The 20,397-nt window shown below is 33.2% G+C and overlaps 1 long non-coding RNA gene across 1 annotated transcript in view; it reads left to right on the plus strand.

The window, feature by feature from the left end:
• The window catches only part of LOC149088478 (uncharacterized), a 197,830-nt gene that overhangs the window by 33,073 nt on the left and 144,360 nt on the right, over window positions 1-20,397 (plus strand). Inside the window, exon 2 of the long non-coding RNA XR_016195405.1 lies at window positions 5,260-5,339. This is a non-coding gene — a long non-coding RNA (uncharacterized LOC149088478). The remainder of the gene's footprint in view (window positions 1-5,259; window positions 5,340-20,397) is intronic.

Here is a 20,397-nt window from a genome sequence, read left to right on the forward strand (position 1 = left end):
TTTTGTTTATTTTTCGTAATAGAGAATTCTAATCTCGGTAACGATATAATTATGTATCAAATTATTTCAAAACAAAACGAATATATCTTACTTGTAAAATTAAAAATACAATAAATTAATTGTTTAAAAACATAATTAACGTATATGATGGCGGAACTGATCGAGAATAATAGGCATTTATATTAAAAAAAAACCAATTAAAACTCATTCTATGCTTTCAAATATTTTATCAAGAAGTAAGAATTATTTCTTACATTCTCTAAGAAGATCATTCTGATGGAAAGTAAGCATGATAAAAATGTAAAAAATAATCCATATGATTCCTAAAAAATATATGTAAAAAAAATACACGAACAGAAATATTAAAACAAATTAAATTTAAGGAAAAACATCTTAAATAATGATTATAATGAAAAAGAATCTTATAATGACATTCCAGTCACTAAAAAATATTCCTTTTTTTCGAGAGAGAGAGAAATCCAACAGAAATTAATAGGATTTTGTCGTTTATGGTATCAAGGGAAACATTTGGAAGGGGAGGAAAAAAAATTAATTCATTAATTTACAGACTTCCGAGAAAAGTCGGTTAAAATACGAAAACTCATCGTAAGATAATTTATTTTAGGATTTTTTTTTTCTTTTTTATTTCTATTTCCTTTTATTTGTAACATATTTTTAGAATTTTTTCTACCCATTTTTTCCCCTCCGATGTTGGACAGAAACGTCGTAAATCTTATGATTGATTATACTTTTAATACGAATTTTTTTGCACTTTCGTTGTACAGTATGTACATTGAATATATGTCTTCTCTTTTTTTTTGGAATGAATTGAAAATATCGTTGCCGCTGGAAATACTGTAACTAAGTATTTTGAATAACCAAAAAATGTTTCGAATTGATGATTTGGTCGTTTCCGTTGAGCTTGAAAATTATTATTTAAAGATTCTTAATTTTTTTTAATGGCTACTGATTTTTTTTTAATGGAAATGAAATTCTCTATTAATAAATATCAAATATATGTTCTGTGTTTCAATCCGTATGGCTATATAGTTCGACTGCACATGTGTATATCTATGTTTTCCATTGTTTAACGCAATATTATGTGTAACTGCTCAACCTTTAGAATGATGTTTGATTCTTTTTCATGTGCGGAAATAAAACTGAAATTGAAATAAATAACAATGAGGTTCAATTCAAACAACTTTGCGTCATAAATTTTACAGAAAAATTTCTATCCTGTAGTTAAGATGCCTTTTTTACATCTCTGTGATGTGGCTTTTATATGATTCCAGTGATGTAGACCAAAATTAATTTAACTAATTTTTAAAAATGCATTTACATCAAAGAATAGATGTAGATACATTTTTCATATGTCCGTATAAAGTGGCTTCTCTTTAGTCCCAGTAATGAAGATTCCTTATTCTATTATTAGTTGATGTCTATATTTTTTTTATTCCTTGATGTAGATTCTTTTTTCACATTCTTTGATGTAGATTCTTTTTTCACATTCTTTGATGTAGATTTCTTTTTTCTATTCTTTGATGTAGATTAATTTTTGTTCATCCTTTGATGTAGATTAATTTTTATGATACTGTGATATTAGTCTTTTTTTATATTTTTTAGCCTTGTGATGTGATTCTTGTTTTCCACCCTATCATGAAGCACTTTCTTTCCTCCCGATGGATGCACACACTTTGTAATAGGTGGAAATGTTTCGTTAATAATCTTCTAATGCACACATACTCAACCCAAGGCCAGAGGGCCAAATACGTCCTCGGAATCACCTGCTGTGGCCCATGACCTCAAACTCAATTTTATAAAATGAACTATTGACACATTTCCAGTTCACTTAAGTGATCCGCAGTGCGGATCCACTTCACTTGAATGGCCCGTGGCACATTTACAGATCACTCAAGCGTCCCGCTGCACACCTCCAGATCACTTAAGTGACCCGTGATATAGTTTAAGAACATTTAACTCCCCTACAGTGCTTCCCCAGATCATTGAAGGAACCCGCGATATATTTCACCACGGTGCTGCTCCAGATCACTTTGTGGTCCGCGCCACGTTTTCAAACCAATAAAGTGGAACGGAGGTTCCTGAAGGTTGAGCGCCCTCGCTCTAATGAAATAAAAAAAACGATAAAAATAATTTAAAAAAAATTTACAGTACATTTCGATTTTTTTGCAACTAACAATGGTATTTGAAGAAGGTCTCTAGAGAGTTTTGCCTCACAAAATAATTTTCCCTGTAAGGATACAATATATTTTATTATTGATGTATTTTACGAAAGTTCTCTGTTGCAATACGCCTCAGATTTCTAATAGTTTCATTGCGTGCACGTGGAATTCTCTCTTAATGGACTGTTATGATACATTGATGAATGACTGTTATGATATTTTTACGCGTAGTTTTTCCCCCAAATGAGTATTTTCTTCCAAAGGAAAAATAAATAAAAACCACTGTGAATTTTTCCTTTTTCTTAGTTCATCTGTTTTTACCAAAAGCAACAAACTATTCCCAAATCCAGAAAATATGCCACCCTATTATGTAGGCAACGAGTCCTTGAATGATATTGCTACGAATACATATCACTTTGTTAAAATTAGTGCAGATAATGGTTTTTATTGGAGGGGGGTTAGCGCGAGTAAATTTTCTATGATTAGGATCTTAGGACGGCCGGCAATATCCCTTTCCCCACTCCGCCATGAAAGGATCACCCCTTTCCTGGCGGAGCCACCTAATATTATCAAGAACCCATACTCATTCCTCAGTTTCCAATTCAACCTGTGGTTCGAACCAGGAACGATATTGAAACTAAATATCAATCTATACGCAAGTATGTAACCATACGAAATACCTCGTACAGAAATAAATTTTCTATATGTAGGCCCCTATAAGGATCCTCAAATAAGTCTCATATTCGCATTAAGGCGTGTTAATTGAAGTTGGTATGTTCTGAGCTGTCTACAGCCAGCAACGTATTAGAAAGCTATAAAACTTCAGGAAAGTTTGAATGAAAATATGGTAAGAACTTCTCTTCAAAAATGAAAAATTTCCTCAGCTTTTCATGTTTCCCTAACTTAAAAAACTAATTCATGACAGAAATGACACTTTTTTTTTTTTTTTCAAAAGCAATATGGAGAGATAGCAACCTTAAACTCATCTGCTGAAAGGATGAAGATGTTCATATGCGGGGGGGGGGGGGGCGTTGAGATGACGTGTCCATTTGATAAGAGATTTGATGCGTTAAACCGGACGCTTCGCCTGCCGGGAAAAAAGCTTCTTAAAGTTCCATAGCTCTCTTTGAAAATATATTTAAAACTTTCACAGCTCAGAATATGCATTTTGAATTGCGAACACCCTATACAGCACAAAAGAACAAATACAAGCTATCCTGTAAGTACTATTGCGGCTTTTATCTCATCAACCGTGCGTCGTAAGAGGTATGGTTCCAGTTTGAAAAATTATCAGGCGTTCAAAAATTGCCCTGCACCAGTTTCAAGCGTGAGAATATATTATGTCACAATATCAAAAAAAATCTAAATTTTCATACGTTCTCCTTATCCTCTAATTTCCAATTAGAAAGTTGTTTCCATGTATATTCTGAGCCCAACAAAAAAGAATCTCGTGTCTTAAACTGCAATATTTGGTGAGATATTCAAATTCCAAAAAATCTGAGAAAAGTTGTGAAGAAACAGCAAAAACACTAACGGACAACGCTCCTCCCCAACATTTCTCCGATTTCTGAATTTGAATATCTCTGCGAATATAGCAGTTAAAAACATAGGATCTCTTTTATTGGATTCAGACCAACAACTTTCTAATTGGAAGTCAGAAGACAGTGGGACCGTATAAAAATTTAAACATTTTTATTTTGTGGCACACACTGTATTCTCATTCTCAAAACTGACACAGAATAATTTTTTTAACGCATTTTGAGCATTTTTTTAAGTTGAAACCATACCTCTACGACAAACGGTTGATGATATAAAGGTCCCCATTAGCACTTACAGGACATCCTGTATATTTTCAGGTCTACGATCGATATCACTTATGTATACACAAACGTAAGATCAATCCCAGCGAATCGAACTCATGCATATGTTCGTGCAAAATAGCTTATCGGTTTTGATTTCCTGTCCCGTTTTCCCACGTAAAAATATCGAACAAAAGAGGCTATTCTTATTCGTTAATACTCGTAATACGATCACATATTATTATTATCATCATCATCATGCCGGATTTATCGATGTCGATAACATTGTCGATAGCGTCCCATAGTGTAGTAGGTATCATCTCCTGTCGCCCCTGGATACATACGTACATGCATAGACGGTGGTGTTCGGTTTGCCTTTTTGCTTTGATTTTAATCGATTTCCAGTACGAGACACGCTTTTTAATGATCGCGGGAGTTTTATGGAAAGCAGCTGCAGCACGTTCTCAGAAATGTCATTAGAATTTATATTCGAGCTCGATTATTTATTCATTTTTCTTCGCCCCCTTTGTATATATACCCGGTAAAAGTTCGATACTATTTCTCTCTCTCTCTCTCTCTCCCATGTATTATGCCATTCTTGTTCAATAATAATTATATTATTGTAAGGACACATGAATGGGAAGTTTTATTTATTCATTAATGGCTTCATTATGTGTTTTTGAGTGGGAGGGATAGCCTCTTAGAATCGTTTCCTTTTTCAATAATGCTTTTGATTATTCATTGTTTTGTTTTGTTGTTTTCCTCATTATATCACTGAAAATAAAGAACAATGGAAGTACGTGTTATAGAGGTTTAAAATTTTATGGGGATTATTTCTGTAACGTTAGAGAGTCGATTATCATTAACTGGTCGCAAATTATTCATAGTCTGTATAATTATGTATAACAATGTATAATTATTCATATAGGCAGCTTTATAACTGGAATCTATTTCCGAAATATATTTGCATTTTCCATTTTGTAGTGACGTCAACAATAATAAGAAAAAATTAGCTGAACTGGTGTATCATTAGTCAATTAGCTTTAATAATTAATTTTCGATATTTATGCTCCTTTGAATATTTAGGACACCGTTTCGATATTCCGATTACGGCTGGGTATACCTGATCACGGTACGGTGGGTTTTTTTATCTTTGACGGTAAATTGACTATTTAACAATTGTAATTTTTATTTTATTATTATTTTTTCAATTTTTTTGGGTAGAAAATTGTGAAAAAAAATCGTATCTTTAACGAGGATTTCCAATTCTTTTTTTATAGGCAGAGAAAGTACTTCCAGGACCCACGATGAAAGGATAAGAATATATTCACTGCCCTTCACACGATGTATCTCTTCGTAGGTAAGTTTGATAAACTTTTCGGATGATTTTCAGACTGGATATTTCGATTTTACTCTGCAAGCAACAATGGTATTTTAGGAAGGTCTCTAAAGAATTTTGCTTCATAAAAGAATTCCCCCTGTAAGGAATTTCCTGTAAAGAATTTCCATGGTACAAAGTTCGGTTGGACAACGTGAGTCTTCAGAAGTTAATTGTGATCTAATATTACTCTCTAAAGCACTTCGGAACATGATTTTCCACGAAATAATTTTCAGTGCGTCCTGATACCTATTCGCTCACTTCACATAATTTGAACACACCTTATGTAACTGAGGACTTCTTAAATGTCCTAAGGTGAATAATGCAAATCTCCCTTGGAACAGTGTTCTTCAACCACTGGTCGACGGACCGCAGTCGGTGGGAATTTATTACCAGTCCGTGAAACATTTCGCTCGATTCACATGTAGCTACTTCATAATTTTAAATTTTATAAATAATATACTTTATTTATATTGGTTTTTATGTCTGTCCAAGCCATCAGCAGGGCTGCGAATTATTTCACCCACTAATTTATTTATTTTTTCATTCAGTTATTATTATTATTTTTTGCCTGTCAGCAAATTATTTTTCCCTCATATATTTTATTCATTCATAAATATTACTCATATATGTATATTCTCATCAATTTTTTATGCCGATTCTCAAATTATTTCTACTATTTAATTTTCCCCCCGCTGTTCCTCAAATTATTTTTCCCCATTTAGTCACTTTTTTCCCGTTCCGATAACTGGGATAATTTTTACTTCTGTTTATTTTTTGCTGGTTTGCAAATTATTACTATTTATTTTCTTCCTCAATTTGTTTATAATAACTTGCCAGTTAGCAAATTATTTCTCTGTTCCCCGCCAGTCCCCGAAATTCTTCGGCAACTTTCGTCGGCCCACTGTTTTAAAAAAGTTGAAGAACACTGATAGTGGAATCTAAAAATATAAAGTGTCAAAACTGGCCCATTCTTTGTTTAAAGTGTGTGTGGTGTCTTCTAAATCATGCATAGCTTCAAAAGTACAAACTTTACAAACTAATGTGATATACCGTTGAAAGAGGAAAGTCTATGGCAATATCCCTTTCAGACCCTGATGACACAATTGCGTGGGTTGCTTTTTCTCACTGCATAGTTTTTCCTTTCGACCTCAGAGAGTTAAGCCCTGACTTGAAGGATTGTGTAAGTTTTAAGTAAAAATATGCTGAACATGAACTTTGGAGCTTTCATCAGAGAGGGCAGCACTAAAAGTTGTACTTTCAGGAAGGGGGGGGGGGTTAAGATGGCTTCCGGGAAAAGTGCGATTTTTTACATAAAATTTAGCAATAAAATTCTGGAAAAAATTTTATGTGAAGACGAATATACCCTGCATTACATATCCTGGCTGAAAAAAAGTTAGGAAAAGTGAACTATTTCTTCACAAAAAAAATTAAAATTACAAAAAAATAAAGATTTTATGGCATTTGTGTTTTTAATGCATTTGTATCAAAAACGCAAAAACATTTTGAAAATTCCAAGAAATGAATGCTCGGGTCTGAAAGGTTCTAAAATTTTGTCTGAAATGTGGGTTTCAAAATTTGTGTGTGTGCTAAAAATGTGTGTGTAAAATTTAAAGAGTTATCAAGTTAAATACGTTTACAAATCCTTAGATGCCAAATAATTTATTACGTTTATTCAATTCCTTCAATTTGACGTTAACAGGTAAACACAGACCATCCCATTTTTTAACTTATCAGTGTTAAATAACCGTGTGACAAAAATTATTCAATATCTTCGCAGTGATTTCAGTAATTCCTCAACAGAATCAAGAATATTTCTCACAGAAATGGGTGTCTTTTAGTTCGAACGATTTAGCGTCGTGTTATCGCTCGCGTACATTGCCAGAACCGCAAAAGAACCACACCCAGTCGGTGAGTGTGGTTAAAGAGTGATATCTTTCAGCTTATGATACTTTGGTACTGAATACGACCACTCAGCGTGAGAAAGTATCACGGTCATCGAAAACAACTGTGAGAAAATTATTCCCTACTATTAATTTTTCTCTTATTTATTGATGACGGTCCGCAAATTGAGATAATTTAAAATAAGATAACTATTCACTTGATCAAAATACAGATACGAAATATTTTGGGGACCAAGCTAGCTTCTTTATTTCTACTATTAAGGATTTCGCCAATTTATTCATTTTCATATTATGTGTGTTTTAAAATTTCAACAATTATCAAATTAAAACGGTTTACAGATGCCAAATCATTTACACGGTTGAATCTATCCTTACTTGCTATTTACCGTATTTTAACGTGTATAAGAAACACCCTGATATTTTAGGCCTAAAATTTGGAAGAAAAAAAATGTTGGAAAGATAGAACGCGGCAATATCATCCATGTATAAAAACTTCCTCGCATTTTTGGGACATCAATTTTGACAAGGAGGGTTTCCTTATGTGCGTTACAGTAGGACAATTCCTTCAAATATACGTTTAAGGGAGTTCTTAGTATGACAATCTGGCATGCTTGATTCTTTTTGGCTAATCAGTGTATGTGGCAAAAATTATTGAATGATCCAGTCCCATCACAGTGATTTCAGTTATAGCCGAATAGAATCGAGAATGTTTCTCACAGAAATACGTGCCTTCAGTTCGAACGATGTCGTACACTGCCAAAACCACAAGAGTATCACATTCAACCGGCTCAAAACTGGCAAAGAATGATAACTCTCAGTTTAGAACACTTTTTTGGTATTGAATATCGGACCACACAGCGCGTGAGGAAGTATCACTGCCATCGAAAACAACTGTGAAATAACATCCGTTCAACAGCATGATGAGTTCCGATTCGCAGATACATTTCTCTCATGTTCGCTGAGCAACGAACAGTTCTGGGCGATAAACTCAAAATGCATAAAACATCATACGAGCCAAAAATAAAAAAAAAATAAAAAAACTACGGAGCACTACTGAGACTTGATTTACATGTGAATTCCAGTTGAATAAAAATCGGAAATGTTGCAAAAAAAGAAAAATATACATCTCTAGCATCAAACATCCTTTTTACATATGATCCCGATTTCGTGCATCGAAGCGAAAGTGAAAAGATTGAGACACGGGGAAAAAGAAAAAAAAAAAATCACTGAATATTTTTTCCCTAAAGTGGGAAAAAAAAAATCCTAAAACTTTTCTTTCAACGTTAAAAAAAAAAAAATTTGAAACATTTCAAGTTAAAAAAAAAAGACAAAGAAACACTAACATTACTGAATAAAAACAGTTTGATAGGAATCGGTTTTAAAATAGTTTCCCTGGTTTTTATACATTTTTTCCCTATTTTTTTTGGGGGAAAAAACCGGAAACTTTTTAGTGGAAAGGGAAAAAAAAATTATATATATATATTTCTCGCTTTTGAAGTGCGAAACGCAAACAACTTCAAGGAAAAGTCATTGGCGACATTTTCTCGTGTCGTCAGCAATTTTTGAATGCAAATGAAATACTTTAAAATTCCGTTTTCCCTCACGTCGAGGTATTTGTACTTTTACCTTCTTTTTTTGCTATCTTCGTTTAAATATGTTTCATCCTTTTTCTTTTTTTTTATTCCTAATATTGATTTTTGGAGAAGGAGAAAAAGAAGGAATCCGAATGATATTTGCATAAGTTCTCTGCCGCCCGAAGCCAGTGGCGTAAGAGATTGGAAAAAGAGTGAGAGAGTAATTTTGGTGAGACTGATTATTTAAACCAATCCGATGGCAATATTTTTTTTTTTTGCTGAATTCGCATCATTTCGATATTTTTACTGTCTTATTTTAAATTTGAAATTTTGGAATTGATTTTCTTTTTCAATCAGTTACATGAGTTTTCCTTCTAAATTTTGGAAAAATTTAGTTTCAAATTAAATTCTGTTTTGATTTTTTTTTTCTCATTTGATGGGAAATCACTATACTTTTAAGTATATGATTAGGATTACAGTAAAGCCTTTCGGTAACGGACACTGATGGGACCAAAAATTTTGTCCGTTAATGGGGAAGTACGATATGCAATGAAACCTCGTTTATATGACTTTCACATTTATAAGACGTTTGATTTCTGGTAACAATTGGTTCCTAAACATTTTAATGTTAAAATTTATATGTTACTGTGTGCGTGAAAAGTGATACACCAGTGGTTATCCATAATCACCAATGGTCTCTCTCGATAAAGAAAGTTTGGTTACGTTTCACGTTTATTACTTTTACTGACGATTATGCGTGGTTTCCTAAATGAAGTTGGAAAGTCAGATAAATATGGAAAAAAAATTATAGCCGTTCTTCATTAAACCACTTAATCATTATTTACCGGTACTACATATATTTTGCAATAAAATTTAATTAAAATAAGTGAGAAGAAGATAAAAATACATTCATAACAACATTATCAGTCTTGGAATGTTGGCTTTCTTCACATGTTTTCAACGAAATTTTACCATTTATGAACCAATATTACCGTTCGAATTGACCATCTTAGATCATATTTATGTTCAGTTAATTAAATGGAGAGTTATCGTGTTTACCAACACGAGCGTGATATTATACATAATCTTAGTTGAACATGATGAATGGTTTACGACAAAAAATCAATAAATTTGTGGGAAAAAATTTTAGTTTGCCTGATTTTACTGTCCGATATCGGGACTGTCCGGTATTGTAGAGTAAACTATATTAAAGCCCTATTCCATAGGACCGGGGATCAGAAAAGTGTTCTTTAATGGGAGGTGTCCGTCAACGAGGAAAAAGATCCCACTATATATTTTCTTAATTATTCTTTTTTTTCTTAATTTAATTATTTATTAATTATGTAATAAATTATTAATAATATATCTAAAATGTACTTTGAAGCGAAATATCTGGTAACAATGAATGAAAATTAGTTGTTTTCGTTTGAATTTCGACGATTTCACCATTTTCTAATAATTTAAAGCCATTTATTCGTTTTTTCGCATCATATTTTGCCTCTTCAATGCACTTTTACGAATTCTAGTCGAAGTTACGATCGTGATTTCTAGCTCAAATTTATACCAATATGCTTCGACTTCGTTTACTTTTCCTGCAGGTGATACAATTTTCATGGAATCGAACTAAAAATAGGTACACACAATAGCAGCCGCTAATCTTCTAAGAACTATGTGAGAATCGCAAATACATGTTCTTCCACTATCTCCGGTACTTTCTAGTTTCCGGAACTTTGTAATATATTTTTATACGATAGATCCATTTCAATGAAAATTTCTCGGTATAACATTTAGTTTCCTGTATATACAACAGTTATATAGTTATGTATAACGCAGTTAGTTTATGTATAACAGTTTATAAATCTCATTTCAACTATAAAATCGAAATATCTTATCATTATATCAATATTTTCTTTTCCTTACAAGTAATTATATTTTTTATCTTTCAGTTAGTTATTTTATTTATGAGTTAATGAAATATTTCAATTTCATGGGTTTCATAATTTTAAATTAAAAAAAAAATTGTGTTTTTGAAAAATAATATATATTTTTTTGTTTCTGAAGAGGGAATTTTTGGGAAAGAAAGCAACAGTCTAAATCAGTTTCTCAAAGTGAGCACCGTTGCTTTTAGAGGCGTCGTCAAACTTTTGTCAGGGGTATCGCGGTGAGCTTTCGGTATTGATGTGCATTGAAATGGATCTATTATAAATTGCACAATATCTATAAAACCATCCATGGCAGCCGTGGAAGAACGATGAGTAGGGCAAGGGAGCCGCGTGTCACAAAAGTTTGAGAACCACCTCTTTAAACCATAGTCTCTCAAACTTTTTGTTCCCTTTCCCCATCTTCAGAACTTTTTTTCCTCTCATCGCCCCCAACTCAAGAGAATACATAGTTATCCTACGTTATACCCGTAGCCTCCTTCCCCAAAAGACGATATTGCCCGCTTCGGGAAACACTGGTCTAAACCAATATTTTCCAATTTTTTTTTTTATAATTGCGGACCGAACATTGTTGAAAATTTTCATGGACCGGTGATAATAGGAGAAATAATTTGTGTATCGAAAATATATAAATAAATATGACAAAAAAAATTCCGAAAGGCAAAACATAAGAAACAAACTAAGAGAAATAATTTGCGGACCGACCAAAAATACATGAATAGGAAAAATAATTTGCGGACCGGCCAAAAATGCATGAATAGAAGAAATAATTTTGCAGATCAGCAAGAAAATGTATAAATAGGAGAAATAGTTTTGCATATCCGCAAGAAAATGTATAAATAGGAGAAATAATTTTGCATATCCGCAAGGAAATGTATAAATAGGAGAAATAATTTTGCAGATCAGCAAGAAAATGTATAAATAGGAGAAATAATTTTGCAGATCAGCAAGAAAATGCATAAATAGGTGAGGAATAATTTGCGGACAGGTTATAAATAAATAGGAGAAAAAAATCCAAACATAAGACCAGCAAAAAAGAAGGAAAACAATTTGCGGTCCGGCAATAAGATGCGTAAATAGACGAAATAATTTGATGACCGTCAAAAAATATGCATTAATAAAAGAATTAATTTGTTGACCAACCTAAAACCAAAATTTGCAGTCAAAAATACGTAAGCAGTATGTAGCATCAGTATATACGACCGACTTTATTCATTAAATGTAAAACTACGTAATGAGTAGAATAGTTTATTAAGTTTTTTCGCGGACCTAAGCCGGTCCCTGGACCAGCGGTTTGAAGAAAACTGGTCTTAACAATTGAATCTGGGGTCTTAATCGCAATATTTTGGGAAAATATTTAGTAACTACTTGAAATTCAAAGACGATAAAACAAGACAAAATATATCCGAATATTTTACAGTTTACCCACAGAAATGTTCAAATCATTTCAAGCACCTGTGAAATAAATAATTTCAGAATTATTGAAACAAGTTATTTTATAATTGATGAAAATTCATAATTAATAAAGAAATAGTTTTAGAATTATCGAAAGTAGTTTCTGAGTGCATAGAAGATAACTGATTTTGTTTTTCAATTTATGAAAGAAATAATTCCAGAAATTCAGAAAAAAATCATATTTAATAAAAAAAAATTAATTTTTTTATTAGTGAACAACATTCATATTTGATGAAAGAAAATGATTTCTGAATTACTGAAAATTCGTATTTGATGGAATAAAATGATTTCTGAATTGATAAAATTCCATACTTGATAAAAAAAAAGTAATTTCTTAATAAAAATTAATATTTAATGAATGAAAGAAAATGATTTCTGATCAAATGAGAATTCATATTTAATGAAAGAAAATCATTTCTGATCAAATGAGAATTCATATTTAATGAAAGAAAATCATTTCTGATCAAATGACAATTCATATTTAATGAAAGAAAACCAGTTCTGAATTAATGACAATTCATATTTAATGACAGAAAACCATTTCTGAATTAATGACAATTCATATTTAATGAAAGAAAATCATTTCTGAATTAATGAAAATTCATATTTAATGGAAGAAAATCATTTTTGAATTAATGACAATTCATATTTAATGAAAGAAAATCATTTCTGAATTAATGACAATTCATATTTAATGAAAGAAAACCATTTCTGAATTAATGACAATTCATATTTAATGAAAGAAAACCATTTCTGAATTAATGAAAATTTATATTTAATGAAAGAACAATCTCGGAATAAATAAAAATCTGGGCCTGTTTTGCCCGTCAATTTTTATTGCATTAAATCCTTCTAAAGCCTGGACACTATTTTTCAATTCTTAATGCAGCAGTGTGGCCCGCTGACTCCACACAAAGTTTTAATTTGGCCCGTAATATCTGAAAGGTTGAAGACCCCCTGGAATATATATGTTGATGCGTTTTTTCCAAGACATTTTAGTGTCTCTCTCTCGAGACATAGACTAGATGTATTTTTTGAGTAGTTAACTGTAATTTACGATGGAGAAGAGAGAGAAAAAAAAAATGTACCATGGGTACACTAAAAATCTATCCTCCGTAATAAGAGAACACAAAGGTGTGACGATAATGTACTATGGGAATCATTTCAACCTTCTCTCTTCATGTTTATTATTATTTTTTTACTACTGAAATTTTTATCGTCTTTGGATCCTTAAGGTGACCTGGGGAATATTAAGACAATGATGATGATGATGATGATGGTTTTTGGCCTCCCCCCCCCACCCTCATTCTTTTGTTTCTTCCCCCCATCATGTCACGTGATTTGTTTCCCTTGGTTGCTGTTGGCTACCACCGGCTGCCATAGAAACTCTCTTTTGTTGATCGTCAATGGGGAATTAAATAAGGTCTTTTTTATATATATACACTCTATATTTAAAGAGAGGAAATTCAAAAGGGCATGTGGATATAGGTATTAGCTTTTATATGGGATTTTGGAATTGATAAGTTGGATTTACATAATCCAGTCCGTAAATTTATTCCCTCCATAAATTTACTTTATGGGTAGTGATTTCTAAAGAGAATGGTTTTCAAGTTTTTTTTGTCAGTTGTTTTTTCTAAATATTCTAATCTTATAATAATGTTGATAAGTTTATTCAGCGATTTGTTTTGTATTGATATTGATTTATAAAGAATACGTTTTAAATTAATGAAATACAAAAGAAATCATATTTATTATAGGGTTAAGGATCACTACCATTCTATTCCATGTGATTTATACATACGAGTAAGTCAGGGACAAACGAATTTGTTGCCCGGCATGCTCGGGTCATGTAAAAATTTCGACCCGGCATGTATTTTTCTCGGCAACATACCCAAACCCGAATATTACGCTTCCATTTGTTCAACTTTTCCACCGACGATGATGCAAATGTTTCTACACACATGCGTGATTATACGCGCGAAATGATTTCTTTGGCACCCATGATGCAAATCCGTAGTCAACGCATTTTGATCAGTTTTTACGATCCTAATATTCACGAGCCCGTTGCGATAATGGGCCCTCAAATACTGCAACTGGACTGTTTTGGAAAAAACGGAAAGTCTCAATTCCTGCGAAATAGTATATTATAATAGTATTCCTGGAAGAAAATAGACTTATAGTTTGTAAAAAGCCGTAAAAAAATATTTTTCCGAAAAAAAAGAAACTATTTATTATATGGTTTATTTTTGCAATATATAGTTTCCGTAATGGATATAAATTCTGTGATTGAGTTGAAAATTGCAGAAAAGTTACGCGCATTTGCTCTACTGTAGAAAAATATCGGAAAAAATAGTAATCATAAAAATATTTTTTGCTGCCACCTATCACATAAAATTTGAACTACCTGATAATTTTTTCAAATAGGGTTGCTTGTTGGTTTCAAACCGGTACGAAGCATGAAAACAAACATAATATTTTTATAATACTATATATTTTTTATGAAGCATATCGATGTAAATTACGTGTGCCAAAATGATGGTCAATACGTATTTGTTTTCCTTAGATTACTTTTATAATCATCGAAAAATTATTTATCAGTATTTTGGGCCATAAAATTTACGCCGGTATGTTGCATAATAATAAGAATATTATAGTTTCGTCTCACAATTTAATTCTGCTCATCGTTTTAAAACCAAAAACTATTTTATTTTAAGAATTAAAACAGTTTTACTTTTATTCAATAAGTGACAGCAACGGCTCTAACTTAACGTGGTTTCTCGTATTAATTTATGTTAGCAAAATGTGAGAATTAATAAATAAGAAGTTTAGGGAAGTTTTCTCTTAATATATATTTTTTTCACTGGTTTGAAAATTATTCCTCCCATTCATACCGGTTTGCGGAAATTTTCACATAATTTCAGTAGTCTGTAGTATGAAAAGTTTGAAGAACACTCTCTGAACTAAATCTTAAAAAAGCCGATTCTTTTGGTCTCAATAGGTATTTTGGGCAATTTCCTTGCAATTTGACACTATAACGCCCTCTGAAAAAAAATTTCGAGACATCCCGGCTTTTGTAGCAGTGAATTTGCGTTACATATCCTGATTTTTATCAGGATTTGTCCTAGTTTCTCAGTCGCATGATCATAAATAGGTTATGATTCCATTAACATAGTAAGCTTCGGGACTTTTTTTTTTTGCAGTATAGTGTGGATTTTTGCTTGGGGACTTTAGGGATACTTTGGGGATAGTTTTTCTTCCTTCAAAATTTTCCTGTTTCTTTCAAAATTTTGTGCTAAGGGAAAGGGACTTTGTTTTTATCTCTCAATTATCCGAATATTGCTTGCTCATTTTTTTTGAATTAATCTAATTTTTTCACAAAACTAACACCTACGAAAAACTGTATATGTGAGATATTTCCAAAAATTAAGATCAAGGGTGCAAGAGTAATAACAGCATTAAAAGTAACCTGAATTCCTCATATCCAATGCTCTAAATACAGTATATCTTACGCAGATATATAAAAACATATCTCTCTCTTATCAAAGTATACGCAGGCTTTTATACATTTTGTTTCTCAGTAAGATTCTCCGATGCAAAAAAAAAACAACTCATCAAAACACACCAAAATACAAAATATCTATACAAGAGCCATCGATGGACCGAGATGAAAGAGAATATCATGTGAGGACGGACAATAGGTGTCTCGTTTGAACAGTGGTCATCATAAAAATGGACAAAAGATGGCCAAGAAAATAGACTACGCGAACATATCGATATAGGAACGGTATGTTTTTTGCGTTACGGTATCACCGGCACATGTCATTTACGATCGCTGCTAGAATATTGTGTCCACTATAGAAATTTCGGGCATTTCTCTGCAACCATCTGTATCTTTTTTTTTTTTACTTCTATGGCATTTCGGTAGGTGGCTTTTTTTTTGTTGCTTTACCGTTACTACTATTATTATTTTTCTCATATATATAATATATGTGTACTATCTCTATATTTCTCGTCCCAGGAGTGGAATTTCGAGCGATCACGATTTTCCTTTACCGAAGTGCTGGCAACATTTTACTTCTTTTTTTTGCTATTCCTGGCTTCAGCTTCAAGGCAGCCAGAAGTTGATGCATCAAGAGGAAAATGTTCCTTGGAGGTTAGGGAGGAAAATGGTGTAGGACGACGTTGGTATTGCCTGCCGCGTATATACCTGCCTACCTACCTACTATCATACTTACGGTCTTCGATAGCGATTTGATGGGAAATAGAGTTTTCGTGAGGTAGAAGTTTTTCTTTTCTTTTTTTTTTTTCTCCTATGTATGTATGTACGTTGTAGGAAGCGCGTTTCTGTTCGATCACAGCTTATAAAAAGTAACGAATTCTCCATAGGAGGAATAGCTTTCTGATGATGCTGAAGAGCGCGGTGAAAATGATGGCATTGCTCGTAAAAAAATTCCTACGAGAACAGACTAGACGGTTTGCATTTAGATATTCCGTGTCTGGAACATCTGACACGCTTCTCCTTGATCAGAGTGAGATATTCTTCCTCGTTGCTGAATGATTCAGAGTATGTCGGGAGAGAAATGGTGGGTGAGTGAAATAAATTCGGATGGATGAGATAAAGTGAAACTTTTGACAATATTGGGGGGACCAGTATCATCTTTGATGTAATACTTATTATCGCGTCATCGCTGGTTGCCGGCAATATTGTATGTCTTCCCACTGCTGTATACATACAGGGTGATCATGAAATAATTTTTGCGATGTACGAGCACCTAGTGGCCGCAAAAATCAACAACTGCAAATTAAATTCGTGGTATAGATGTTTCAGAGTATGCTCTCAAAAACGGGAAGACAAACAAAAAACTTAGCTCTCAACATTACGATTACAGCAGCAAAATTTCGAAAAATTGAAATGATAACATTTAGTTTCTTTTTGCAGCGCAAAGTTATTGCCGAAATAAAGAAGGAAACATATGTAAATGGAGTTCGAAACCGTACTTAAAAAAGCATGATAAACGCCAGCGTTTAGACGCAGACAAAAAAACATGTGCAAATCACCGATGCAGATCACATTACTGCAGCAGAAAGTCCCCCATCAGAGGGGTTAGCGCACCAACCGCTTGGTGAGAGAGATATTCTTTCTTCATCTGCTTTCTGCAGCGGTGTTTATGGTGCTACAGATAGTGTTTCAAAGCCATTCATATGTTTTCATTACGCCAATCACTTGGCAATGGATGAAAAGTCAGTGTTGTCATTCGAGTTTTGGACATTTTTTTTGAGTTTACCATGACTGCGGGAGCTATGAGTTTGTTCTCTTCATTTTCAAAACAAAAATCTAGAAATCGAGTGAAATCGGGGGTGCCAAGCGGCGCACTTGGCGGCGAATTCGAGGAAAGAGCAGTCAAGAATATTGGACTACAATGGGGGAAAGGCGGCAAAATCCATATACCCCCGTAGGCTGGAAAACCATAAATGTGCCTCTGCACAGATCCCAAGCCCCCAAAACAGATTCCAGATATCATAAACCAAAATACCCACTAGAACCTTACGTATTTAACCTATCATCATCAAAATCAAAAATAAAATCCCAAATGAACGACAACAACAACAAGAAAAGAGTCAATTGATCGTATCAGATTATTAATATCCCAAGGCAACAACATCTACAGAAGGAAAAAAAACCAGTTTAAATGGAAGGTAAAATGATTAAGTTTTTAAATAATAGCTCCACAAAAAAAAAATGATTACCATACACGAATCAATTATTTTTTCCCTTTAATACCTTCCGAAAAAACTCCATAAAAACAGGGCTGATGAGAGAAAGAGGAGAGAGAGACAAATTCCAGGATAATTCCATCCCACAATTCATCGAAAGCACCCATCTAAAGAAATTGAATTGCAAAAAAAAAAATTTTTTTTCCTAAATTTCCTGCCGACCCCCCAAAAAACCTCTCACCTTCTCTCTGTCTATCGACCAAAACCATCTACCACCATTCGTTAATCGAATAAAAAAGAGGCGGATGCGGAAACTTAATGCAGAATCCTTCTCCTCTCCGGTACAATTTTTTCTCTTGTTCCTTTTCCAGATGAACCCTTGGCTATCCAGGAGCCAAAGCCATGGATGGCACCATCTCTTCTTACTCTCTTTTCCCATTTTAGTTCTTTCCCAATAAGGCAGTTTTTAATTAGACAATGTGCTTTCGAACAACCATAAGATGAGATGGAGGGAAAAACTGGAATACGAAAAAAAAAGGAGCGGGAAAAATAAAATAAAAATGTTTGCTAATGGGTCCCTGGGCGCCTTCGGCAAACTTATGTACGTTTACTCCTCCACACACACTACTACAATGTTAAACTCTCTCTCTCGGTTTTTCTCATTTCAACGGGATTTTTATTTTATTTTTTCTATTATTCGCTTTTCCCTCTCGAACGGGGGGAAAAAAACGGGAGAAAGATCTAGAATTCTAGCCCGGAATTACTAAATTATGCAGTTGCTTACGTCCGCCCGCGTGAATTTGTTGTTTTCTCTCTCTCTCTCTCTCTCCTCCGTCCGTCTTATTTCTAATTAAAGATTATTGCTTGATTCTCCTTCTCTTAGATATCGTATTAAAAGGAGAGTCTGTGCGCTTTAAATGGAAGATTCCGGAATCTTGACGCCTTGCGGTGATTTTGAATGTGTTCTGTTTAATCCTCTGGCACTGGAGCCGTGTCTAGAAAGCGTTGGAGATGGATATTTCTGTGGAAGAGTACTTGAAAGTGCAAAATATTCGGTTGTTGTTTTTTTTCCATTGTCAGTGATGGATGGTTGAGGTGGAAACATTAGTAGAATAATATCACTATTGTGCGAGTTTGCCATTCTCTATAGCAGAGGTGCGGAACCTTTTGAGTACGCGAACAAGATATGCGGTAATTCTGCCAGAAACCTGTATACGTATGTTGAGGGCTGAACATATGACCTGTATTTTACAGGAAATTTCCGTAATTTTGATCGTTCCAACCGAAAGCTGCTTGAAAGTACGTCTTTGTTCCCAACGTTTTCACAAAATGTGCCGTTATTTTCCCTTATTTTCAATAAGGAAATCCAATACTTGGATGTTTTAAATAAAGAATGGAGGTTATTTTTTCATAACACATATTAACGCTTTTGACAATTTTTTGACTGTAATTGTCGATCTTACTTGTCTCACACAGTTTCTTTGTCTGTAATTGGTAAATTTACTTGTTTTGAAATTTTTTTGTCTGTAATTGGCAATCTTATTTGCCGTAGGCAATTTTTTTTTACTGTAATTGGTGATTTCACTTGCCTTAGACAGTTTTTTTAGCTGTAATTGGAGAGCTTAATTACGTTTTGATAATTTTTTGGCTGTATAATTAGCACTTTACTAGCCTTGGACAGTTCTCTTTGTACACAATTTTTTGGCTATAATTGTTGACCTCACTTGCGAAGATGATTTGTATTATTGTTATTTTTTTACTGAAATTCACAACTTTACTTGCCTTTGATAATGTTTTTTTTGGCTATATTTCGCAACTTCATTTACATTTGACACTTTTTTGAGATAATTGATGATATCCAGTATGAATACCAATTTCCCGTATTTTTATCGTATGGGATTTTATCGTATTGCGTATTGATAATTTTCTCCTGGAACACTTTTCGCGGGCCGAATATATCGTCTTGGCGGGCTGGAGTTTGTGCACCCCCTGTTCTAAAATGCATCAGAATTTGATTTATTCAGTGGAGATTATCAAATGTCTACTCAAACTTTCAAAAAAATGACGATCTTGAGGATTGTGTGAATTATATCAGAGCTGCTAGATGTTATACGTTGTGCTCTTCACGAGAACAACAGCAGTTCAAATCAAACTTTTTTCCAAGACATGCTAATCTCAGCGTGATTGATAACATTTTCGATCAAATTCCGTTCCAGAAGTGCACCCTCCCAATGAAAAATTATAGGAACTTTATGCAATATCTAACGTCATAGGCAGTAAACGAAACTTTTGCATATTCGTGAAATTCGTAATTTTCAAACTGAAATTGATTTTTTTGATCCGAACGGTTTGCAAATGGTATCTTTCATTGTTAAATTTCAAAAATTCTCACAGGCTTAGAAAGTAAATGGTACTCAATACGCACGAAAATAAGTGGCGATATGTTTGTGAG

This window comes from Pholcus phalangioides, unplaced genomic scaffold, assembly GCF_987345545.1.
Source record: "Pholcus phalangioides strain wild (caught in Gottingen) unplaced genomic scaffold, Ppha-v1.0 ptg000003l_1, whole genome shotgun sequence".
Classification (NCBI taxonomy): domain Eukaryota; kingdom Metazoa; phylum Arthropoda; class Arachnida; order Araneae; family Pholcidae; genus Pholcus; species Pholcus phalangioides.